We start from the raw sequence: 27,276 nt of genomic DNA, 5'->3' as shown, positions 1-27,276 counted from the left end.
GATCATTAAGATCGACTAAAGCGTTTAGATTTTAGCATTCAGGTCTTTGTTACAAAACTTGTTAATTTGACTTTAACAGTAAATCCTAAACTATTACAGATATGATCAGTATTCAAGTTTTATTAGGATCACCATGAAAATTGATTGACGATGGAAGATTAAAGTTACTGTGTCTTGATTCCCTGCATTTCCACAGAATTATATAGTTTTCATAAATGTTTCTCAGGTCCGCCATATTTAACACTGCTACGTCTCCTTGGCCACAGCCGCTTCTACTGGGTTTCCCTATGACATAGGTTCTCATCTGTCTCACTCGCACACTACAGCGCATAGGCCTCAATAGACAATAGGCGGCTGTGAGTTCTCCCATCTCGTGGTAAATCTGCACCCTCTGTGGCACGCGGTCCTGGATGACAGAGTTCGTTTCACAATTCCTGTAGGCTGACTCTTTCGGCCATATATTTAAATGAGAGCGCAATGTGTAGAATCATGGAACGTATTTTGTGCAGGCATAATGACCTTTCTAGACTGTGAGACGCTCATCTGCAGAAACCAGTACTGTTTCAGGAAACAGCGCTCATGCGATATACATCTTCCCCTCTTTGCGCATGACTTACAACAGGCTCAAGACACCGGCTCCCAGGTTGATGCCATATTTCTCGACTTTCGAAAGACGTTCGAGTCAGTTCCGCACTATCGCTTGCTCCAAATGTGCGATCTTATGGGCTATCAGATGACATATGCTGTTGGAAGAAAGACAGACCGCAGTATGTCGTCCTGAATGTGGAGAATTCAACAGAAACAAGCGCAACATCAGGTGTGCCCCAGAGCAGCGTAATAGGTCCGCTGCTTTTTATGATTTACATAAACGATCTGGTTCATGGTACTGGCAGCGGCATTAGACTGTTTGCCGATGATGCTGTAGTCTACAGGAAAGTAGTATCACACGAAAGTTGTGAACAAATCAATGAGGATTTGCAGGAAATAAATGGCAGTTATCCCTCAATATTAGTAAGTGTAACCTACTGCGTATAACAAATCGAAAATCACCCTTAATGTACGAGTAAAAAATAAATGCCCAGTCTTTGGAAGCAGTAACATCCGTCACTATCGGGGTGTGACTATTGAAAATGACCCCAAATGGAACGATCGAATTACACAAGTAACGGGTAAGGTGAACTCTAGAATCCTGAAATGACGCAGCCCTTCATCAAAGAAATTTGCTTACAATACGTTAGTTCGTACAGTCTTAGAATATTGTTCGTCTGTATGGGACCCTTACCCGTTGGGTCTGATTCAAGAGATTGAGAAGGTCCAAAGAACAGCGGCAACATTAGCGACTGGTACATTTAGCCATCGCGAGAGCGTTATAAATCTCATTGAAAGTTTGAAGTGGGACACACTTGCAGATAGACGACGCTCTAAACGGAAGGGGCTGCTCATTAAATTCCAAAATCCGATCTTTGCCGATGATGTAGAGTATATATTATTACTATCGAGTTTCAAATCGCGCAATGATCACCATTCAAAGATAAGGGAAATTAGAGCTCGTACTTAGGCGTTCAGACAGTCGTTTTTCCATAGCGGGTTCCGCGAGTGGAACACAGGAGGTGAAATATGACTTTGGCTCGAATAGTGCCCTCGGTCACACACCGCTTGGTGGCTAGCAGAGTGTTTATGTAGATGTAGAATGCTCGTTAACTCACAATGCTGACGCCGCAAGCTGAAGATGAAGTGCTAGAGAAAGTATATGAGGACACTGAAAGGGTAATACAGTATTTAAAGGGAGAAGAAAAACTAATGGTCGTGGGGGACTGGAATGAAGTTGTAGGAGAAGCAGTAGAGGAAACGGTTATAGGAGGATATGGGCTTTGGAGAAGGAATGAGGAAGGAGAAAGACTAATTGAGTTCTGGACTACTTTTCAGCTAGTCATGGCGCATACTCTGTTCAAGAATCACAAGAGGAGTAGGTATAACCGGAAAAGGCCGGATGATACGGGAATATTTCGTTCATATTACATCATTCTCAGACAGAGCTTCTGAAATCAGATACTGGATTGTACGGCGCACCTCGGAGCAGATACAAACTCAGATTACAATATAGTAGTGATGGAGAGTAGGCTGAAGCTTAAGAGATTTGTCAGAAAGAATCAATAAGCAAAGAAATGGGATACGGTAGTACTAAGGAATGACGAGGTACGCTTGAAGTTCTCTAAGGCTATAGATACAGCAATAAGGAATATCTCAGTAATCTGCAAAGTTGAAGAGGAATGGACATCTCTAAAAAGGGGAATCACGGAAGTTGGAAAGAAAAACATAGGTACAAAGAAGGTAACTGCGAAGTAACAATGGGTAACAGACGAAATACTTCAGTTGATAAATGAAAGAAGTAAGTAATAAAATGTTACGGAAAACTGAGAAGTACAGATATACAAGATGCTGAGTAATGCAATAAAGAGAAGTGCAGGGAAGTTAAGAAGAAATGGCTGCATGAAAAATGATAAGAAATCTAAATGCAATCCCGAAGACTCCAAGAGCTGAAAAATGCAAGAATTATTGCACAATCAGTTTAACAGCTCATGCATCCAAATTACTTACAAAAGAAAATTGAGGCTGTGTTAGATGACGATCAGTTTGGATTTAGGAAAGGTAAAGGCATCAGAGATGGAATTCTGACCTTGCGGTTAATAATGGAGGCAAGACTAAAGAAAAGTCAAGACACGTTCATATGATTTGTCGATCTGGAAAAAGCGTTCGACAACGTAAAACGCTGCAAGATGTTGCAAATTCTGAGAAAAGTAGGGATAAGCTATAGGGAGAGACGGGTAACATACAATGTGTACAAGCGCCTAGAGAGGATAGTAATAGCGGACGATCAAGAACGAAGTGCTCAGATTAGAAAGGGTGTAAGACAGGGATGTAGTCTTTCCCCCTACTGTTCAATCTGTACATCGAAAAAGCAAGAATGGATATAAAAGAAAGTTGCAGGATGGAAATTAAAATTCAGTGTCAAAGGATATCAATGATAAAATTTGCTGATGAGATTGCTATCCTGAGTGAAAGTGAAGAAGAATTACATGATCTGCTGATTGGAATGAATAGTCTGTTGAGGGCAGATTAGGGATTAACAATAAATCGAAGAAAGACGAAAATAATGAGCAGTAGCATACATGAGAACAGCGACAAACGTAACATCAGGATTGATGGTCACACAATAGATGAGGTTAAGGAATTGTGCTGACTAGGCACCAAAATAACCAATGATGGAGAGAGGAAGGAGGACATCAAAGGCAGATTATCACTAAAAAAAGGGCATTCCTGACCAAGACAAACTACTAGTATCAAACATAGGCCTTAATTTGAGGAACAAATATCTGAGAATACGGGTCGGAGCGCAGCGTTGTATGGTAGTGAAACATGTCCTGTCGGAAAACTGGGAGAGAAGGGAATTGAAGCATTTCAGATGTGGTGCTACACAAGAATGTTGGAAATTAGATGGACAGATAGAGTAAGGATTGAGGAGGTTCGTCGTAGAATAAAAGAGGTAAAAAATGTGGAAAACACTGACAAGGTGAGGGTACAGTATGATAGGAAATCTGTTAAGACATTAGGTAATGACTTTCATGGTGCTAGAGGGAGTTTCGTAATTTTTGTGTGTATGTCCTACGATTTGTTCGCCAACCACATTCTCCCCTTCATTACCCTTATTACGTGTGATTTTGACTGCGTAGTGCTCATTTGTTTCGTGGCATGTTAAGAGGTGGTGCACGGATTTGAAGTGTTGACGTTTCTGGTGTTCAGTTCGTGACTGCATGTGTGTGTGTGTGTGTGTGTGTGTGTGTGTGTGTGTGTGTCCAAGACAGGGAGAGTGGGTGAGTGAGTAAGTGAGTGTGAGAGAGAGTGTGTGTGTGAGAGAGAGAGAGGGAGCGAAGGAGCTGTGAATAGGCATTAAGAGTGTATGGTGTGCGGCATTGCGAGAAGGTAATATTATTTCAGAGGATGATCGTAGGCAGGACAAACAGAAATGTAGTTCTACGGGTCGGAGCATGGAATGTTAAATCCCTTAATCGGGCTGGTACGTCTGAAAATTTAAAAACGGAAGTCGACAGGTAGAACTTAAGTATAGTGGGAATTAGTGAAGTTCGGTGGCACAAGGAACAGAACTTCTGGTCAGGTGGATACAGGCAGTCAAATAAGGGTAATAGAGGAGTAGGTTTAATGGTGCATAAGAAAATATGAATGTGAGTAAGATGCTACGCTATGTAATCAAAAGTATCCGGATACCTCGCTAAAAATCTTGGCGCCATCTATCGGTAATGATGGAGATCAAGCCTTGATGACAGCTTCCACTTTCGAAGCATGCGTTCAGTCAGGTGAAGAATGGTTTCGTGGGCAATGGCAGCACATTCTTCACGGAATGCTGCACTGAGGAGAGGTATCGATGTCGGTCGGTGAGGTCTGGCACGATGTCGGCGTTCCAAAACATCTAAAAGGTATTCTATAGGATTCAGGTCAAGACTCTGTGCAGGCCAGTCCATTACAGGGATGTTATTGTCATGTAACTGATCCGCCACAGGCCATGCATCATGAATAGGGGCTCGTTCGTATTCAAAGATGCAATCACTATTCCCGATTTTCCATTTTACAGCGGGAAGCAAGAAGGTGCTTGAAATATCAGTGTAGGCCTGTGCTGTGATAGCGCCACGCCAAACAACAAGGGGTGCAAGCCCCCTCCATGGAAAACACAACCACACCATAACACCACTTCCTCCGAATTTTACTGTTGTCATTACACACACTGGCAGATGACGTTCACCGGGCAGTCTGCGGTCTCTGACAGTCAACAGTAGAGGTCGGCCTGTACGCTTTTGTGCTGTACGTGTCCCTTCACGTTTCCACTTCACTATCACATCGGGAACAGTGGACTAGGGATGTTTAGGAGGGTGGAAATCTCGCGTACAGACGTATGACACAAGTGACACCCAATCACCTGATCACGTTCGAAGTCCGTGAGTTCCGCAGAGCACACCATTCTGCTCTCTCACGATGTCTAATGACTACTGAGGTCGCTGGTATGGAGTACCTGGCAGTAGGTATCCGCACAATGTACCTAATATGAAAAACGTATGCTTTGGGGGTGTCCAGATACATATAGTGTATAAACAGCATTGTGAACAGACACGAGGCCCACACCCACCACAGTGATACAAGTTCATATACCAGCTAGCTCAGTAGATGATGAAGATATTTAAGGAATTTACCATCAGATAAAATGAATTATTTACGTAGTTAGGGCAGACGAAAGCTTAATAGTGATGGGAGACAGGTATTTGATAGTAGGTAGAGGAAGAGAAGGAAAAATAATAGGTGAACATTTTCCTCGAAGCACAATCTTGGCTTAAGAATCATGAAAGAAGTTTCATATACATGGAAGAGACCTGGAGACACCGGAAGGTTTCAGACTGATTGTGTAATGCTGAGATAGAGACTTCGAAACTAGATTTTAGGCTATAAAACATTTCTGAGTGTAGGTGGGGACTGTGATCACAATTTATTGATTGTGAACTGTATGTAGAATAAGACTAAAGAAATTGCAAAAAGGTAGGAAATTAATTAGACAGAACGTAGATAAATTCAAAGAAACAGCTGTATTTACTACATCTACTACATTTTTACACTTAAAATTTGTATTTTTGCAGTTATAATACTCGAATATATACTGTTTACCATTTTCTCATGTTGAGATAACGTGGCTTTTATATTTAAGTAACTTGCAACAATACCTTACCGTACAATACAATAATTATCATGGTAACAATAATAAGTGGACTCGCATTCGAAATACTCGGGGTTGACGTTTTAGTACAGCCATTCTTCCCCAGACTTGTCTAATCTTGTTAGGGAAATGCTTAGTTATTTCTTTTCATAAAAGTGAATCTGACTGTGAATGTGGGAGGTTAGTTGCGTTCACAGAAAAATTCTGCTAGATACTACCTTAAGCAAACAAATGGAATTTATTCTTTGCTGTGTAAATTGGTCAAATATACTACTACAGGTATTAATTACTATTAATACCTCCGTCCCTCCCTGCTGTTTTTACCAGAAAAAAAGACATACTATTAACTATCTGCTTGTGACATCGTAGTTCCAAAAAGAAAGGTGATGTTTTAATGTAGTTCCTTTTTACTTGAAATCTGGTTTAATGGGTATGGTTCCTGGTTATGTTCCATGACAGTCTGTAAGCCGTTTAAACTTCATCATCTAAATTAAATAAAAATGTTTTCCGCCTCGCGCACTCCTGATGTACGCTACCTAATACGAAAGAGCTGCATCACGTTACGTAGTAACAGATTATAGGGCTCAAAAAGATCTACATAAAAGACAGCGCAAACATATTTTTATCTTTTACGGTTGACTGCATTGATGGCTTTTGTCTTCGTAGTTTCCCACTTCAGCAGCTACAAAGCAGAAAAATGGTGACTGTGACTCAATTGTGAAAGATAAGCAAATTCTCTGTCTGACTTTATCGTAGTTCTGTTTGAAGTACTTCATCAAATGGTTTCTTCCTCACAGTTTAGGCAGCCTATTGGAAGAGAGCGCGGAGACGGCCCACTTTCATTCAACTTGATTTAGAATTGTCACCACTGTTTATTGCTAAATCTACGAAATTGTCGCCGTAGTATAATTAAATTATTATTAATTAGACTTAACCTATGAAGAGTACATTAATTCGGCCAAAAACTTAGTCTATGAAATTAAAACTGGTAAGTTGTTTGTGGGCAATTACCCTAAATCGCCTACTCAACTAAATTTAATCACATTTATTTACAAAATGCCAAAGATAACGGGACGAGTGATATCGTATCGCCAAAATCTTGCGTATGTAATAATTCTTATGATAATTCATTCATTGTCAGAACTCGTAGATTTCAGCGAGGCAAATTATCGCATCTCATTTCATGATCGTCCCGGAAAGTATTTGTGTGAATGTGCAGATACAGTGTCGACCGTACCATATCTACTAGTAAAATATAAAGTTTAAAAAACATGAAATAAGAGTAAAATAAATAAATAAACAAATAAATATATAAAAATTATATAATACGTATCGCATCTCATTTCATGATCGTCCCGGAAAGTATTTGTGTGAATGTGCAGATACAGTGTCGACCGTACCATGTCTACTAGTAAAATATAAAGTTTAAAAAACATGAAATAACAGTAAAATAAATAAATAAACAAATAAATATATAAAAATTATATAATACGTATTGCCCCTTTAAGTTTAACACAAGTAGTATTATTACGATCCCTGCGTCGTCGCTGTGCGGAATCTCTACGTAAATTTAATAGAAAAAAAAAGAAAAATAAACAGGAGTTAACAGCATACTTCCGTTATTGCTGGCTGCAAGCCTCTTCTGTTTGGCGTCATCTCTCCCAGTCCTGTACGTGCAGCATCCACACCTCAAAATAGCTAGTGACCTTATAACTACTTATAATATAAAATATGAAAAACAATCCTTTAATTAGACTGTCATTCTCAAAGAATAGAGTTCTTTCATATCAGATTTTTACTTAATTACTTACGAACGCCGGCCTTGGTGGCCGAGCGGTTCTAAGCGCTACAGTCTGGAACCGCGCGACCGTTACGGTCGCAGGTTCGAATCCTGCCTCGGGCATGGATGTGTGTGATGTCCTTAGGTTTGTTAGGTTTCAGTAGTTCTAAATTCTAGGGGACTGATGACCTCAGAAGTTAAGTCCCATAGTGCTCAGAGCCATTTGAACCATTTTTTACTTACGAACCAATTTTCATGCATTAATCTATCATACGAGTCCCACATCCTGCAGGGTTTGGTGGCAGCGTGTTAATTTACACTTCATTAAGGACCGAGTGCGTGTCGCGTGGTGCATGGTATGCGGCGCTCGTCACGTGACAAAATGCGACAAACCGAATGAGGACGCGTGTCGTTGACGGTTGTGGCTGCATTGCGAATTTTTCGGAACAAAGTAATTAAAACCTTCATTGAACGATAAGATGTTGCACATTTGCTATTTACCTACGTGGCCTAGGTAGCTTACTTGTATTTAAATTTCATACTTTACGGTTTTGGGGTGTTTTCTCTTTTGTTCTATTTACTTAACAGTCGCACGACGCGATGACGATTGGAGCAAAATAATACTACTTATATTAAAAATTAAAGGGCAATACATACTTTTTTCTCTTTATCAGTTATTTTGTCGGATTTTTTATTTATTATTATTATTATTATTATTATTATTATTATTATTATTCACGTATGGGCCCAACAGCATTATGCGAGATACAATCACTCAATCTCGCTTTTGATGGTTAGCCTTCCTTTGTGTCCAAATTTGTTTCATCCTTTTAGGATGAAGTATCTATCTTTCATCTGACCGCGGTGTCCCTTTTCGTTTTCTAATTTCCCTCTGACCAACTTTCCAATGAAATATCTTTTGTCTGAATGTTCGTCTGTTTGTAACGCCTGCTTGAGTTATACCGACTTAATCCTAACGATCCATTTAATTGCCTCAGTTCTGGTCTTACTTCTGTTTTCCTATAATTCTACTATTTCTTTTGTCAACCTAGTGGGGTGCCATTCTTCTAATTTACCCATAAAACTTAAATCTTCGTTTTATTATATCACCATGTATGTCTGTGTATTCATATATTTCCTTATTACTTCTCAGCCCATGAGTTTCTCCATCAGTAATTTTGGGGCCTAATATATTCCTAATAATCTTTCTTTCTTTCTTTTGAATTTCTTCAGCATACCTCTTTCTATTTAAAATTAAAGTTTCAGCTCCATAAAGACATTCAGGTTTGATTGCAGTGCTGTAATGACTAAGTTTACTGAATTTAGAAAGTGACTTTTTATTACGAATATTAAGTGTTAATTTGAATGCAGTTGCCATGTTTTGACAGCGAACTTCATTTGCAGATTCTTCCAGACCGTTTTCTTGTATGATTTTCCCCAGTTATTTAAACTGAGACATCCTCTTTATTTTTCCACAATTAGTGTTCAAAAACTTTGGTGCTTGTTTGTCGCATATCAAATATTCCGTTTTTTTCGAATTATACTTGTAGTCCTATTTTTTCCGCAACTTATTTAAGAATTTAAATTTGTTTTCGACCTGTAGTAATATCCCTAATTACAAGTGCCAGATCATCTGCAAAGGCAAGGCATTATACTCTAATATTACACCTACCTAACTTGATCGATTGATCTATATTTTGACTCGACTTTTGCTCTCCAGATTCTGTAATTATCTTTTCAAAAACATAGTTAACCATTAATGGGGAGAGTCTATCTCCCTGTCTAACACTAGTATTTATACCAAATGTTTTAGAAATTTCTCCCATCAGTTTAACTTTAGAGCTAGTGTCGGTTAACGTTTCCTTAATCAGTGGTTGGGTTTTACTATCTAGCTCCTGTTCCTTTAAAATTTGGAAAAGAGATTCACGATCAAATTAGTCGTATGCCTTTTTAAAATCCAAAAATGTACATACAATATTGTTACTAGAAATACTTTGATGCCTAAAGATTAATTTTAAATTAAGAATTTGTTCTGGACAGAATTTGTTTGTTCTAAAGCCTGCTTGGGATTCACCAATTTTAGGTTCTAACTGTTCTTGGGCTCCATCAAGTGAACATTATGAGAGAATTTCGTTGTGAGCCGGAGAAGAGGAATTCCTTGGTAATTATTAACATCGGTTGTACCCCCTTTTGTATGCAATGGATGAATTAGGGTAGTTTTCCTGTCCTCAGGTATTTTCTCAGTTTGCCAGATATGTCATATTAGTTAAGTGATCTCTTTTATACCGTTAGGACTAGCTTATTTCAGTAGTTCTGCAATTATATCATTTTCTCTGGATGCTTTATTGTTGTTAAGTCTCTTAATTTGTTCAGTTATTTCGATTTCGTCAGGTTCTTCAGAGTTAGAGGTGGTGGTATTAGTTTTCTGTAGTTATCGTTTATTCGCTGATTCTGGAGAGTTTAATAGTTTATCAAAATAATTAGCAGCTACCTTACAATTTTCCTGGTTGTTCAGAGCCAAACTGCGATTTTTATTTTTGAGGCAAAGACTTTGAGGTTGGTAACCGATTACTTTTGTTTTTAACGATTTATAAACGTTTCTTATATTGTTCTTTTGGAAGTCGTTTCCGATTTCTCAAACTTGGGCATTTTCATAGTTACTTTTATTCTCGCGGATTAATTCAGATAGTCCTTTTTTTAGAGTTAGAAAGGTGTTGTACGTATTTTCATTTTTGTTAGTATTCCAGTTTCTGAACGCCCGATGCGTAGACTTAACTGCTATTTCACAATCCGCGTTGCAACAAGGATTATTTTTTTTAATTTAAGTTTTAAAGAATAAACAGTGCAGAATATGTATTTATGTGGGATCCGAATGATTTTATGATCATATTAATTTGAAGACGTAGTTAAACATAATAAGCTTTAATAGCTCAGAGGTTTCAACTAAAAAGTTTTAATAGAATTTTTATAAGTCGTTATCGCACTTTCAGGCACTGTAGCACAACAAACTTAGAAATAAGGGCGTCTCTTGGATAGAACTTTAATGCGCCGTAGCAAGTATAAATAGGAAATCCACCAAATACGGCACAATAGCTTCGGAACTGTAAAATTGAGATGGCACTGTAAGATTTTTTTGTTACACAACCTGGGCACAGAACACATGAGTTTTCCAGTCCAAATGGAACACAGAAAAAGAGCACATGTCATCAGCCAATTGAATAATCATAATTTCAATGCTGGAACAGACAAACAACGAAAAATGTTAAGAATGTAACACGAATAAAATAGATATTCCAGTATAATTTGCAGTACCAATGCGGAAATACACCTGTTATGTTGAGGAAACAGAAGGTGCCGGTTTTCCCGAAAGACACGGAAGTGCAGTCGCTAGTCATATTAGCAGCTTTCTTCGAAAAAATGTTGCATTACAATTTCGCCGGGCGGTTGAAATTTACCCGCTTTAACAAGAACGGGATGTAATATTTATTACTGGCAATGTGGATGACTGAACGTATACTCAGCAACGTAACCCACGAAATTTTGGGTCTTTCTGCCATGTCGTGATATGGCATCTCTGATTTCTGGTCTCATTCTGGCAATGTTCTGTGTGTGAAGGGAACTATCTCCCGCACCTTCGAAGTCCAGATTACAGTTCACTGTAAGGCACTGAAAGCCTTCAATACCTTGAGTGTTCTACGAACTAAAGCAGTAATTAACGATAGTACCCGAGGCAGTATCGTTATTATTATTATTCTAAACAACACTTCCGTGGTCCTTAATACAACTGGTTCAAGGAAGCATTAATTCGACACTCACTGAATCCCACGATACGCCCAGTGTCCTACAATTTCACGGCCTTTGTTGTGTTACCTTCGCTTTGCCAAAAAACAAGGAAGCTGTTGCACAGCAACCTATCGTAAACCTCTGGCTACGATACGGATCAATCTCTCACCACGATCAGATTCTCTGCTTCCACATCCCTTGGCTTCGCCAACTCATAACTATACTGTTAAGTTTCAACGTAAGCAAAAACTCTGGCTACTCTCTAGATAAGTCTGTCACCACGACCAGATATTCTGCTTTCAAATATGTTGGCTTCGCCAACTCACAGTCAGATTGTTACATTACAACCTAAGCAAGACCCCTCGCTACCCTACAGGAAAGTCTGTCAACACGACCAGATTTCGTCCTTTGACAACATTTGGCTTCGCCAACTCACAGACTATTGCATTTCGATGGACCTCTGGCCACGCCATAGAGCAGTCTGTCAACACGACAAGACATTCAGCTTACCACAATCGTTGGTTTCGCCAACTCACATCCTGACTGGTGCATTTCAACCTAACCTAGAATTCTGGCCGCGCTACAGATCAGTCTGTCAGCACGAGCAGACTTTTTATGACGATTCAAGCTGGGCTCGTGCGTCTCAGCCTAACCACACAATCGGAAATCACGAGATATTCTCAAAAAAAAAAAAAAATAAATAAAACAGCCGCAAACAGCTTAACCACACTCGTAAAAGTGGCAACCTATTCTTATTGCAACAGCTGAATATTTGTAATGACGGAAAATATAGAGGTCATTGCTTGACTCCCAGCAGTTTAACCCTATAATACTAAGCCCTACAAATATTTACGACTGCTGTTAGTATCAATTCTTGGTTCTAAAACCTGGTTGGTAGCCAGTAAGAGAGCGCACAGGATAAGGTTAAGGTTGTGAATGGGGCCGTAAACAGTTACTGTGAGTTGCACAATCAAGCACAGAACTTTATTTTTCTATGAACCATTTATTTACAGATTGGCGTAAAAGATCACAACCAAACAATATGGCTGAAGTCCTAGTTAAAGAAAACTGGAGATGCTTTCTGGGCTGAAGGCCCCAAACCACACAGCAAACACAAGAACGGCTGGAGGCCTGGCTTAGAAAACAAAAGCAATTACAAATAGAAGTTACAATTTTAAAAAAAAAACATGCAATAAAAACAATTAACGGCTGAAGGCCTACACTAAACTTCTGAAGGACAACTATAATTAACGCACATTAAAAAACAATTTTTTTTCTAAGCAAGACAATTTCTTTTTAAACTTACAACAGAACGGCCGAAGCCAGATTAATTTATTGCACGGCTGAAGGCCACAAACAAATTTGAAACAACGGCTGAAGGCCTGTACAACAAGTCAGATAAATAATTTAGAATAAATCCCTTGCTTCCCATAGAAAAAAAATCCTTTAGAGAATGCACACGGCTGAAGGCCTTATTAAGGGGTTCAAGCAAATCCTCGGCTGAAGGCCACACGTAACACATGGAACAACTAACGGCCTAGGGCCTGGATTACAAACAATTTCAGATAGAACAATTTCTAAAAATAAAAAATAAATTATCTAAAACAATCAATGCTCAAAATTTTAATTTAACACGGATTAAGTCCTTTATGTAAAATTAAAAAAAACTGAATTAATACACGGCCAAAGGCCTCGCACAATACTTCAACTAAAATGAAAATCACAATTTGAAACAAACACAACAAGTGGTGCTCAGAAGTGTTCCAAGGGCCAGCCTGGGAGGGTAGCTCAAACGTAAGGAGACGTGAGGCAGGCAGCCAATAGTTGAAGTTAGGTAATCGGATGGCAACCCAAACTGGGGACAGCCAAAGGACTGACCAACAATTTAACCAATTCCCTTTCGTCCAACCAACGTCACAACGATGGAGAATATCGGCTGAGGACGAGAATACGAACAGCACTATGCCTCCAGAAATTGGCGTCTAAAAACAGCCATGCGAACAATAAGCAAAATATTAACCAAACAACTTAAAGGCTTTCGAACTACACACAGGGCTGGACAGCATCAACAGGACGAGGAAGGCACACCGCCAGAAAACTACGCCAATGACTAGGGAAGATAACTGGAGTGTTAACGGCCACCGGGCAGTAAATATGCTGGTGCACTTCACTGATAAGTAACAGCCAATTTAATAATTAATCACAACATAGGAAGACGGCTGCAAGATTTTGCCGACTCCAACATCTCATACAATGCTGCTAGCCCAAACGGCCAAGGGGGCCAAAACCGCAAATGAACGAAGAGATTTCACAATAGTTGAGGTTTCATATCAGATAAACTCTCAACTTCAGCGTCCTGTCTCAATGGGCAACGAACTTGTCGCTCTCGCAGCTAGCTCCTCACGATCCGACAGCGCGTGCACACCGCCAGCAGCCCCGCCCTAACCTCGCACCTCGGAGACTTGCTTGCTGCTCGGTCCAAACCGACGCACTCCAGCATGCAGGCCGGCCGCGGTGGTCTAGCGGTTCTGGCGCTGCAGTCCGGAACCGCGGGACTGCTACGGTCGCAGGTTCGAATCCTGCCTCGGGCATGGGTGTGTATGGTGTCCTTAGGTTAGTTAGGTTTAAGTAGTTCTAAGTTCTAGGGGACTTATGACCTAAGACGTTGAGTCCCATAGTGCTCAGAGCCATTTGAACCAATCCAGCATGCAGACAGTAATAAAATAACTGCTCAGTGAAAACCACATAAACTACACATGGTTCCGCGAAACACTTCCGAAAACAACTCGGTCATTACTAAAACCAGTCACTGTGGAACAACAAGGACGAATCACCAATCGATACACACAGAGAACCCAGAAGTGGTCGGTGACCAAATACACGTCATCCGATGATACGACCGACCGAACAACCAACAAAGGTCATCCACACTCAAGTCAACCATGCTGAGGGAACACCTGACCACTGGCCACCCGACATCTCCGCACAAGCAAGGAAGCAATCCACGTTCAGCAAGATGACCAACTCAAGGGGCCCGGAAATGGTCGGAACTCACTGGTGCCCAATCCCGACTCCCTTCGGGCGGACGACGTCGCAGAGACATTGGCTCGGACCCAACCATGCAGAGGGAACACCGGCCCACTGGCCACCTGACATCTCTGCACATGGAAGGAACCGACCAAAGCCCCGCAAGATGATCAATTGAAGGGGCCCAGAAGCGATCGGAAGACCAAATCACGTCGCCCGATGAGACAACCAACCGAACGACCAACCAACGGTCGTCCCCGCTCAAGTCTCCTTCCGTCGGACAGTGCAGGTGTCCCCCCAGCGGTAGGGCGAGTACTGGCTGTGCAGACCTCAGTGGAGCTCCATCCAGACTGAACTTCCGACACACGACGACCCGGAAATACTAGCGGGCGCTCCAACGATAATACGACAGTGCTCATAGCGATAAGCGCTGTTGCTAGCACTCACGGGCAGGCAAGCCAGCAACTTAGTGACGCCAGTAAATCGAATAAGAAACGAGGCGGCAGGACCGTAAAGACAACATGACGAGGAATAAACGGAATGAACACGAGCCGGGCACGGCTCAGTTTCTTCTCAATATTTTCAGCGTTACAGTGGTCGTCAAAGGGTGCAAAACAGAGCATTTAGTACTTATCTGATTTGCGACTTACCACTGAAGACGCAGACCTTATAATTTTAATTAACTGGTGCATAAACCACAAATTATGACTTTCTTTGAATAAAACATGGAGCAGCAGAAAAGAAAAAAAAAACAAAAAACAAAAATGCTTATGAAGCCATAGCCCTATTTATTTCTGTAGTGTATGTATATTTATTTGTGTCTCTGCGGGACGAAATAGTTATGTAGCCATTGGCTGAATTGATAGGGTCTCCCGTGCTCGCTGGATTGGCTAACTAGATACGGTGTGGTACGCTCATATTGTGTATCAAAAGCACGTCGCGCACCGCAATCTCGATTTAAGAGTCTCCGAAGCTATCGTGCCGTAATGGGTGTAATTCGCATTTATACTTGCTTATTGTACAAATATGTAGTTTCAACGCTACAGAGCATTAAATATCTATCCAAGAGACGAGGTTTTCTTATCGGTTGTTTTTGCTACAGTGCCGGGAAGTCCGTTACCGATATATAAAAATTTTACCACATTTTAATTTAATTTTCTACTACTGTGGTAAAAATACTACAATACAACGAGGAATTTTCAAAGGAAATACATACTAAGTAGCCGCCTTATCCAAAAGTCATCTTCTAAACGCAAACACACAAGATTACAGAGTAATAATTATTCGGTTTTACGGTGACTGGTCCTTATAGAACAACAGAGGGAACGAAATTTAGTGACAGATGTAACTACACTGTTGTGAAAAGCTTGTGGACGACAGTAGCTTTCCCACGATATGTCACTATCAAGTAACACAGCTCGATGAAACTGGGACTGTACATAGAATGAAATGGCTACAGCCAGCACAGAAGGTATCTGAAAATAATTATCAGACGGCCAGAAATGACACTATTATTCCAAGGAAATAACTATACAGATGTCCCCACGGTTTATGATGTTCCCCTGGACATTACTAAAGGCGGGACTTTGTTCTCAATATGGTGCGTTGCTTTGCAACGTGCCCTCATGTTAGCACTGACAACTTTGTGGTAAGTCATTCCATTCGCGCACCAGCGTGGTTCACACTTTCTGGATAGTCATCGGTGCTGCAGTACGCCTCTCCAATACTTCCCAAAGATGCTCTATGGGAGATAAGTCCGGACAACGGGCGGGCCAGTCCATTTGCAGAATATCCCCTCTTCCCAAGATCTCCTACAGCTGCCATGTTAGTCGCTGTAGCGCGATGTCATGCATAAAATGAAGTCAATGCGGAAAGCAAGTCTCAAAAAAAAAAAAAAAAAAAAAAAACTCACGAGGGGACGGAGTACAATGTCACAATAACGTGTACCAGTGAGAATACCGTGTTCAGAGGTCCGGAGGTGAGTTCGCCCACGCAACATTATGCCTACCGCACACTAGAAGCATCATGTTCGACAATGTTCCTGACTCGTACCCTCGTATGACGAGATGTGGGAGGAACCATTGGGTACAGCAGCTTAGAAATTACACTACTGGCCATTAAAATTGCTACACCAAGAAGAAATGCAGATGATTAACTGGTATTCATTGGACAAATATATTATACTAGAACTGACATGTGATTACATTTTCACGCATTTTGGGTGCATAGATCCTGCGAAATAAGTACCCAGAACAACCACCTCTGGCCGTAATAACGGCCTTGATACGCCTGGGCATTGAGTCAAACAGAGCTTGGATGGCGTGTACAGGTACAGCTGCCCATGCAGCTTCAACACGATATCACAGTTCATCAAGAGCAGTGACTGGCGTATTGTGAGGAGCCAGTTGCTCGGCCACCATTGACCAGACGTTTTCAGTTGGTGAGAGATCTGGAGAATGTGCTGGTCAGGGCAGCAGTCGAACATTTTCTGTATCCAGTAAGGCCCGTATAGGACCTGCAACATGCGGTCGTGCATTATCCTGCTGAAATGTAGGGTTTCGCAGGGATCGAATGAAGGGTAGAGCTACGGGTCGTAACACATCTGAAATGTAACGTCCACTGTTCAAAGTGCCGTAAATGCGAACAAGAGGAGACCGAGACGTGTAACCAGTGGCACCCCAAACCATCACGCCAGGTGATACGCCAGTATGGCGATGACGAATACACGCTTCCAATGTGCGTTCACCGCGATGTGGCCAAACACGGATGCGACCATCATGATGCTGTAAACAGAACCTGTATTCATCCGAAAAAATGAGGTTTTGCCATTCGTGCACCCAGGTTCGTTGTTAAGTACACCATTGCAGGCGCTCCTGCTGTGATGCAGCGTCAAGGGTAACCGCAGCCATGGTCTCCGAGCTTGATAGTCCATGCTGCTGCAAACGTCGTCGAACTGTCCGTACAGATGGTTGTTGTCTTGCAAACGTCTCCATATGTTGACTCAGGGATCGAGACGTGGCTGCACGATCCGTTACAGCCATGGAGATAAGATGCCTGTCATCTCGACTGCTAGTGATACGGGGCCATTGGGATCCAGCAGGGCGTTCTGTATTACCCTCCTGAACCAACCGATTCCATATTCTGCTAACAGCCATTGGATCTCGACCAACGCGAGCAGCAATGTTGCGATACGATAAACGGTAATCGTGATAGGCTACAATCCGACCTTTATCAAATTCAGAAACGTGATAGTACGCATTACATTTCCTTACACGAGGCACCACAACAACGTTTCACCAGGCAACGCCCGTCAACTGTTGTTTGTGTATGAGAAATCGGTTGGAAACTTTCCCACGTCAGCACGTTGTAAGTGTCGCCACCGGCGCCAACCTTGATTTGGGTCTGAGCACCATGCGACTTAACTTCTGAGGTCATCAGTTCCCTAGAACTTAGAACTACTTAAACCTAACTAACCTAAGGACATCACACTTCCATGCCCGAGGCAGGATTCGAACCTGCGACCGTAGTGGTTGCGCGGTTCCAAAATGTAGCGCCTAGAACCGCTCGGCCACTCCGGCCGGCAAACCTTAAGTGAATGCTCTGAAAAGCTATCATCTGCATATCACAGCATCTTCTTCCTGTCGGTTAAGTTTCACGTCTGTAGCACATCATCTTCGTGGTGTAGCAATTTTAATGGCCAGTAGTGTATATTTATTTATCTATGATAGTTTCATAATTACGAAAATTTGTCTACGAAATGAAAATTGAATGCACTATTTTCTGATATCGCATATATTACAGGGAAATAAGTGCAGTTTCTAGTACTGCTTTACTTAATGTTGTTTGTTATTAACATAAAACCAAGAAGTTCTACGGCTTATACATCAGGAGTGAAGTGTTCTCAAATTATGGGGTGTAAATGCTACCTGTTGACGTCCAGGTCTCTTTAAAGAGTCTCTCGCTCTTCGGCAAGTACTGTGCCCGTCACACAGACCATGTTGCCAGCTGTGTGTGGTGGGAGCCGGTGCGCCGGTAGCTTTGCTGTTGGCGTTTAGATCTTTCCGGCCGGATGCCGGCTTCCTTTTAGCGATTAATGCAATCTGAGATTAATTTGTTCGGCGCGGCTGCGTATTTGCTTTTTGCTTCCCGAAGGAAATTCTTCTCCTTCTTTTCCTCTTCAGATTCGGTCTTCACAGAAGTTGAACCAAGTTAAATGTCCGCTAATGAAGGCATCCAGTTCAGCCGGAGGGCTGTTACAGCAAACCAAGAGGGTTTCCTGCGCCCTGAGTTCTTTTTTCCAGTTTGCGTTTCCCGTTCGTCCCGCAAACGTTACCTTGGCCTCTGAATTTTCTCTGTGGGATGCGGATGGCTTCCCTACAAAACTCAGCCCATTCGCTGGGACCGATGGCGTCCAGTTGTTTGGCAAAGCTCCTTTGATTGCTGACTCGAGTGAGCCAGTGACAAAAAAATAACGAACGGTTTGCCGAAATCATTCCAGGCCTATTTTTGCCGGTCCAAATTATAGTCTATGACAGTCACCTTCGATGCTACATTTTGTTATTTGTTGTTAATTTACTGTGCAAACATTAATATCTGGTGCAAACATGTTACTGTTATATTGTTCTTATTATTACTATTTTAATTTTTATTTCTATGATACTGTAGCATACTTTTACTTTTGTTGAAACAAGTTAATAACAAACTACACGGTCATATGACAATGACACAGAGCTACACTGGAATACAGAATAAATTAAGTTAATTACATCAAGTGTTTTTAACTGCAACTAGCCGTGAGGCAACTGACTCGTATCCATCCTTACACATCCATTACCTGGTATGTCATGTGCAAATTAATTTGTTTTGCGTCAAACTGTCTGAAGCTACCACATTTTATGATAAATGAGAAGGAAGCACGCTGTAGGACAATTTAAAAATGGAAGAGGTGTAATTGACAATGCACAAACCAGTATGTGTAGCAAAGAGAGAAATAAACTAAAATCATCACAGCTTTGCATGTTGGGAAGAGAGACTTTTGCTCTTTGAATAGTGTACATTATATTGACTGATATGAGACATGACAGTGTTTCGTGTAAAAGCCTCAAGTCACTAATTACAATCAGTTTAAAATTCGCGAGTTATTTATCCGATTTGAGGACTGAACAAGTACTGACACTTTTAAGAAATCGAGCAGTTAGCACAAGCTTAAATATATGACAGCAAACATCTGTCCATAACGAGATGATCTGTCTGTAGCTGTTACTGGCACAAAGGACGATAAATTTTCTTGACTCGGGCAACTGACAAAGATTACCGTATAAAAATATGTATAATAACCATAGAAATATCGTTGTTAGACATGACGTCTTCGAGATCAAGACAGGACATAAATTAAGTCTTTGGACTATAACTGATCATTATATGGAAAATAATGATACGGGAACTTTGTATTTCAAATAAACATTTCAAGGGGTTTTATACTGTCCTGTTTTTATCTTCCCTTGATTCGTTCTTCTCTGAGTGTCTCTTACAACCTATATACTTCGTTATCCGTTACGTATATTGTAATTTTGTCTAATAGTAAAATCATTATTCTGTCATTTTTATTGTTTTTAAATTTCTCAGAAACTGAATATATGTGCTACCCTACTCCCATATATCTCATATTTATTTTTCAGTGGCAGCTGAGGTCATTTCCAACCTGCGCTGTTATTCTGATAATCAATAATACAATAAAATAATTTCTCATTATCGAACTCCTTTTTCCAGGTCGACAGATCCTACGAACGTGTCCTGGTTTTCCTTCAGTCTTGCTCCCATTATCAATTTCTACGTCAGAACGGCCTCTCTAGTGGCTTTACCTTTCCTAAAGTCAAACTGATCGTCATAGAACAGAAATTTCATTTTCTTTTCCATTCTCCTGTATATTATTCTTGTCAGAAAATTCGACGAATGAGCTGTAAAGGTAGTTGTACGGTTATACTCGAACTTGTTGGCCCTTTTTATCTTAGGAATTGTGTGCATGAAGTCATTTCTAAACTCTGATGGTACACTGCAAGTCTTATCCATTTGAATAGTCGTTTTGTTTCAACTTCCCCCAATGATTTAAAAAATTCCGATGGAATGTTATCTACCCTCTTTGGCTTATTTGAGCTTCAGTCGTCTAAAGCTGTTTTAAACTCTGATTATAATACAAGATCTCCTAACTCTTCCCTGTCAGCTCCTGTTTCTTCTTCCATCATGTCATCAGACAAATCATCCTGTATTCTTTCCACCTGTCCGTTCTCTCCTCTGCATTTAACAGCTGAATTCCCGTTGCATGCTTAATGTAACCACCAATGCTTTTAATTTAACAAAAGGTCGTTTCGACGGTTCACATTTTTCATGCAGCCTTTTTGCCTTAGCTTTCCTGCACTTCCTATTTACTTCATATCGGAATGACCTGTACTTTGATATTCCTGGATTTTCCAGAAAATGTTTGCACTTCCTTCTATCGTCGATCAACAGAAGTATTTCTTCTGTCACCCAAGGTTCTTCAGAATTGCTTTCCTCGTATCAATGCTTTTCTTTCCAACTTCTCCGACTACCCTTTTTAGAGATGTCCGTTCCTCTTCAACTGAACTTCCTACTGAGCTTTTCAATAATTCAGTGTCTATAGCCTCATAAAATAGCAAGCTTATCTCTACATTCCTTTGTACTTACCTATCCCACTTCTTTGCACCCTTATTCTTCCTGACTAGTCTCGTACCTTCAGCCTGCTCTTAATCATTAATAAATTGTGATCTGGGTCTATATCTATTCCAGGATACACTTCACAATCAAATATCTGATTTCGGCATCTCTGCCTAAGATTTTCCGCTATCTCAGGGTCTTGGGAAAGTACACCTCATAAACTTGTGACTTTTGAACAGAGCATTCGCTATTACATGCTGCAATTTATTGCTGAACTAAAAATTTCTCCTCTCTCATTCTTACTCTCGTGTAACCCTTTCTCCTATTACTTCCCCTATAACTACATTCCGGTTCCTCATGACTATTAGACCTTTATCTCCTTTTATGAAGTAAATAACCTTTTGAACATATATTCTTTCTCTCTCTATACTTCCGCATATATACCTGCACTGTTGTTGGCGGTGTTAGTCTGCTGTCGATTCTGATGAGAACAGATCACTGAACTGTTCACATTAAAACATTCTCTGCCCTACCTTTCTGTTCATTACCAATCCTACTCTTGTTGTACCATTTTCTGCTGCTTTTGATATTACTCTATATTCATCTGACTAGAAATCCTTGTCTTCTTTCCATTTCACTTCAGTGACTCCTCCTATATCTAGACTGAGCCGTAGCATTTCATCGAGCGAGGTGACGCAGTTGTTCGCACACTGGACTCGGATTCAGGAGGACGACCGTTCAAACCAGCGTCCGTCCATCCTAATTTAGATTTTCTTTTATTTGCCAAAATAAGTTCAGGCAAATTCCAGAATGGTTCCTTTGAAAGGGAACGGCCAACTTCCTTCCCCATCCTTCCCTAACACGATGGGACTGACGATTGGTCCCCTCTCCCCAAATCAACCAACCAATCAACTTAGCATTTCCTTTTTCAGATTTTCTAGCGCCACTACCACATTTAGATTTCTGTATTTCCACGCCAAGACTCACAGAACGTTGACCTTTTTTTCTCATGGTCGTCTTCTCTTTGGCAGTCCCCTCTTGGAGATCCGAATGGGGCACTATTCAGGAATCTTTTGCCAATAGAGAAATCATCATGACAGTTTTTCAGCTGCAGGCCACGTTTCCTGTGGCTACACATTATGTGTCTTAAATACAGTGGGTTATATTGCCTTCTGCATCCTCATGCCGTTGATGACTGCTGATTCTTCCGCGCTTCGGGGCGCTTGTATGTGATGGAGACACTTAACATTTATAATGTCATCTCTCTTGGACGCCTTTGTGCTACTTACGACAATTTTGTAAGGCCTGCGTGTTATAGGCAATTATTAATAGCACCATTGCTTGCCTTGATCTTGTAAACTATATGTGTCCTAAGATCTGATGATGGCGGCTTTACTTTCGCCGAAACCAGTAATCAGGGAATAAATAGAATTCCTGCGATCTTGGCTACAAGTTTATTGTTTTATAAGCATCTAGATCGCTCCCACACGAGCACAATGTGCTCCATACAAAACAAAGTGAATTAATTAATAAAAAAAATCGAAACATCAAAAAATAATTAAAGATATTTCGAGAATACATTTGTCTGGGTAATACTGTATATTAAAGTGCTTAACATCAGGTTAGTATAAGCTCAAGATAAATTTCCAAATGTGAAATGTCGGTTCATTAACAACCAGTGTAGCCGCCAGTTTGTTGAGTGTAACCATTCAAACGCGAACGAATTGCATTGTAAACGTACCGGATGTCAGTTTGCGGGGTAGAGCTCCATGGCCATGCACTTGGTCGTTGGATACAGAGACGGTTAATGCTGGTTGTGGATGAGGCTGGAGATGTCATCTGATAATGTCCCAAATGTGCTCAATTGCAGACAGGTGTAGTGATCGAGCCGGCTAAGGCAACATGTCGACATTCTCCATAGCATGTTGGTTTACAACAGCGGTGCGTGGGCAAGCGTTATCCTGTTTGAAAACACCCCCTGAATTACTGTTCATAAATGGCAGCGCAATAGGTCGATTCAGCAGACTGACGAACAAATTTGCAGGCAGTGTGCATGGGATAACCATGAGAGTGTTGCTGCTGTTATAAAGAACTGCATTTTACGGAATCGCACTTCAGACCGTAATTCCAAGTGTAGGTCCAGTGTCAGTGGCACGCAGACAGGTTGATGGAAAACCCCCAACCGGCCTGCTCCTACCCAATGCATGGCCATTACCGGCACCGAGGCAGAACCAGCTTTCACCAGAAAACAAAACACACCTCCAACCCCCTTCAATTAGCTGTCGCAAATGGCTATGATTAGAGGTCAGTGGAATGCACGCTGCAGGGCGTCCGGCTCGTAGCCGCCCTTGAAGAAACCGATTTGTAACAGTTCGTTGTGTCACTATGTACTAACAACTGCTTCAATTACTGCTGTAGATCCAGTACTACGTATAAGAGCCGAACAGGATGGTGTCCATTCCCGATAACGCCAAATGGCCGTCCAGAGCCCGGTCATCTTGGGACCATAGATTCCCGTGACCACCGCTGCCAGCAGTCATGTATAGTGGTTACATTCCTCCCACTCTTTTTGTAGTATTGCAGAAGGAATATACAGCTTCTCGTAGCCCTATTACACGACTTCGAAGAAACTCAGTGACGTGTTGATAAGGGCGTCGTTGTCGCCTTAAAATGTTCTTAACTAACAACAACTTACCACGTCCATTTTCAAAAGTAACTAACGTTCACGAAAGTTACAGCGCGTAGTTAATGCAACCTCATTTGCAGCCGTCATCTTTCAGATGTAGAAACACGTCTACCAACGTTCTTTTATGTTCCACAATTCCTTCTTGGTGCTCAGATTTTTTTTCGGCCAGTGTAGTTCTGACCAATAGCCTAACTTCCGGCGGTTGTTTGAATTTAGAGGGCAGTGCCTCATAAATTGGCGTACAAGCGGTCGTATTCCATGTAAAGTGGAGTTCCGTTTTGGCCTGTGGCGGTGTCCAGCTCGACGGCTGTTCAAATGCTAAGTGCCACTCTGGTCTTGGAATGGAGGATGAGGTACGTGGCGCCAGCCAATCTGATGCACTGTACCTGGCACCGAGTAGCGAGCCCCTCACCTTCAACGTGGTTGCTTTTTTCTCCATCCGTGCAATACCTCGCCGACCAAGACTCGCTGGCCTTTAGTAACTGACTTACTAGCTCGTCATGTCGTCGTCTGTCCCTTCTACACTGCTCAAGGCCAATTTAATTAAAAACCTATGTTTTTCTCTTAATGGATAATGTTTACCCCGGTAGCGTCTCCCTCGCCCCTCACTTGCAAATGAAACACGGAAAGGGCGACAGTTCACATGAAGCTTCAGGACACCGTTGTAGACCAGTATAACAGAGAAAACAGTTGCAAAATTGCCTTAATCGCCAAGGCACCTCGTGTGGCGATGGGAGGGGCGTGGTCGTGCTCTCACCAGGCGAAGAGCTCTTACGACGTCTATTTACTCTCGCTTCTACGCTCAACTCCTTACATGATCCTCTTCTGTACTGATAGTTCCATGTGTATACAATGCCCCGCTCGAGGTAAGCAGCGAATATGAAACATGACTCATCAGTTACGAAGTTGACACTGGTTCGACGGTCACAGGAAAAGGTATCGGATGCCATAGAGAATATTTCATAAAACTGCCAGATCAGTTCAGAGTTGTTTACAAAATATGGAAACAACCAGGGGTATCTAGTCATTTCACACGGAATACCCCCTACAGCCTACGTTGGAGAATAATATTCTGCCCATTCATGAGTGACAGTTGACTACTGACATCGCCTTCGTACATGCCACTCAGCATATAAAATTTAATTAGTTACTGTATTAAAACGATTTATTGAAAGCTTCCTAGTTTTTTTTCAGTTATCCTGTCGTGGAGTCAATAATGTACATACGATTAATACACAATGATCTCTACGGACAATGAGGTCCTCAGTGAGATCCCGACTCTCGCTCACTCTGGAGCCTGACGATGTGATATAGCTCTGTCTTAAACGGGAGTTGCCAACGGTCTTGCCGCACTGGTAAACGGTTCCCGTCAGATCACCTAAATTAAGCGCTGTCGGGCTTGGATAGCACATGGATAGGTGACCACCCAATCTGCCGAGCGCTGTTGGCAAGCGGTGTGCACTCGGCCCTTGTGAGGCAAATAGGAACTATTTGATTGAGCAGTAGCGATTCCGGTCATGTAAACTGACAACGGCCGGGAGAGCGATGTGCTGATCTCACACTTCTCAACATCCGCATCCAGTGACGCTTAGAGGCTGAGGATGACACGGTGGTCGGTCAGTGCCGTTGGGTCCTCCGAGACCTATTCGGACGGAGTTTAGTTTAGTTCTTAAACCAGAGTTGCAAGTTTATGAGGTACTGTAGTGGCTACCAATGTGCTAAAAGGAATACCAATCAGAATATGTACAGTCTGCGATGAAACTTACCCTATAGTTGCATTTGGCAGCTCGATATTGACTGAACTTTCTGAACACTGCTGCGACCACCGTCTTGAGTATGAAGTAACCTTACTCTTCGTCTATGATCTTCTAAAAACTAAGCATACGAAAGGCAATCTGGCTGTGATTTGGGTTTCCGAAGGACGTTGGAAGCAGGGAGAATGGTATAGGAATTTGTAAACTACTGCAGTGCTGGCATAAGCTGCTACAGCGTAAGAGAACTAGTCATGTAAAAGCGTATGTTCCACATAGCTGGTGAAGGCCAGAATATACTGGGGTCCAAAATTAATTCAACAAACGGAAATTTTGCAAGGTTGCGTGTATTTTGCCCACAACAGTATAAAAGCAGGTGATAGTAAAGTAAAAACAATGTAAAGAATAAAGAATGTAAGCAACTACAACATGCATAACGGTAAATAAAAATGACCTCTTTTTTTTCCAACTTAAGGGGCTCCGGAACGCCCTATACTTGCAATGTTAAAATAACGCTTATAAATTACATCTTTCCTCACAAAGTATTTGAGGTAGGAAGTTGAACTTTTTACAGATTATTTATTGGAATATGGGCTACAACTTAACACAGGGATTTTACAAAATTTAAGTTCAGTTATTGAAGATGATTTTTTTTCAATTGTAATGAAAATTCACAACATTTTTTTTGCAATTTTTTATTTGTATATTCAAAAATATACATTTTTTGGAAAAAGGCTGTGTTAAATTATGCAGAAGGTACTGTGTAACATTTACTGAAAGTTTGAAACAAATATGTTTGGAAGATCCTTAGAAAACATGTAATTAGTATGAGAAAATAAAAGTTTTGGGAATCGAGCGACAAAGATTGGATTAACTTTTTAGTGCATTCCAGGTCCATAGGATGGATTATCTTCATCCTCTGCAAACTCCTCCTCCAGCTTCCTCTTGTTCCTCCTCCTGTTTACTCGTGCTTGTATTTCTAGACTCTTTACAGCCCTGTCTGCAGCCTGAAGGCGTTCCTTGTCTAAAGCAAGCATCGCTCGTACCATGTTAGAACCTATCTTCATTCCCATATTTCTAAATACCTTGCACCTTACAATGTTGCCATCATTGAAAGTCGCAACAGCAACTTTACTTTTACTCATTATTATACTTCAACAAAACAGAGACTCAAGAAACAGAATTAATTACGAATATTTTCGAGATAACGACAGAGTAAATAAACATGAAACAATCGACAATCACACCAGCGATATATATTGAACCATCACAGGTTAGCCTCAACACATACTTTATCTCACATCACTAAAATGTACCTGATGAACACGGACGTTAATAATAACACCATTTGACAGCGGTTTAACAGCGCCACAGTGGGTCACGCCCATGTGGAATACATTTTAAAAAAATTTAAAAATAGTTGTAGTCTTCGGAATTGAATAAATTATATATCTATTAAAAGGTAATAGTCTGCAGATTCAGAAAACGCAAAAAAGTAAAAATTGCACTTTTCATGATTTTTGAGCCTTTCCGGAGCCCCTTAAGGGATTTGCACACTCATTCCGACAACTGGTTATATGTTCAGTATGGGGTGTGACGCAGTCTGGCGGCAATACAGGCGTGGAAACGACGAGGTACGCCGTGAATGATGTCACCAGCCTCATGTTGAGGCAATAACGATCAGTCGTCCTGCAGAGCTGCTCGCAGTCTTGGAGAGTGGTTCGTGGACGCTGACGTGACGCAAGATGTCTCCTTAGTGCTTCCGAGACATTCTCTATGAGATTTAAATCCGGAGAGCGAG

Source organism: Schistocerca cancellata, chromosome 2, assembly GCF_023864275.1.
Source record: "Schistocerca cancellata isolate TAMUIC-IGC-003103 chromosome 2, iqSchCanc2.1, whole genome shotgun sequence".
Lineage (NCBI taxonomy): Eukaryota > Metazoa > Arthropoda > Insecta > Orthoptera > Acrididae > Schistocerca > Schistocerca cancellata.
The sequence above is the reverse complement of the archived record's forward strand: the minus strand, read 5'-3'. Positions refer to the sequence as shown.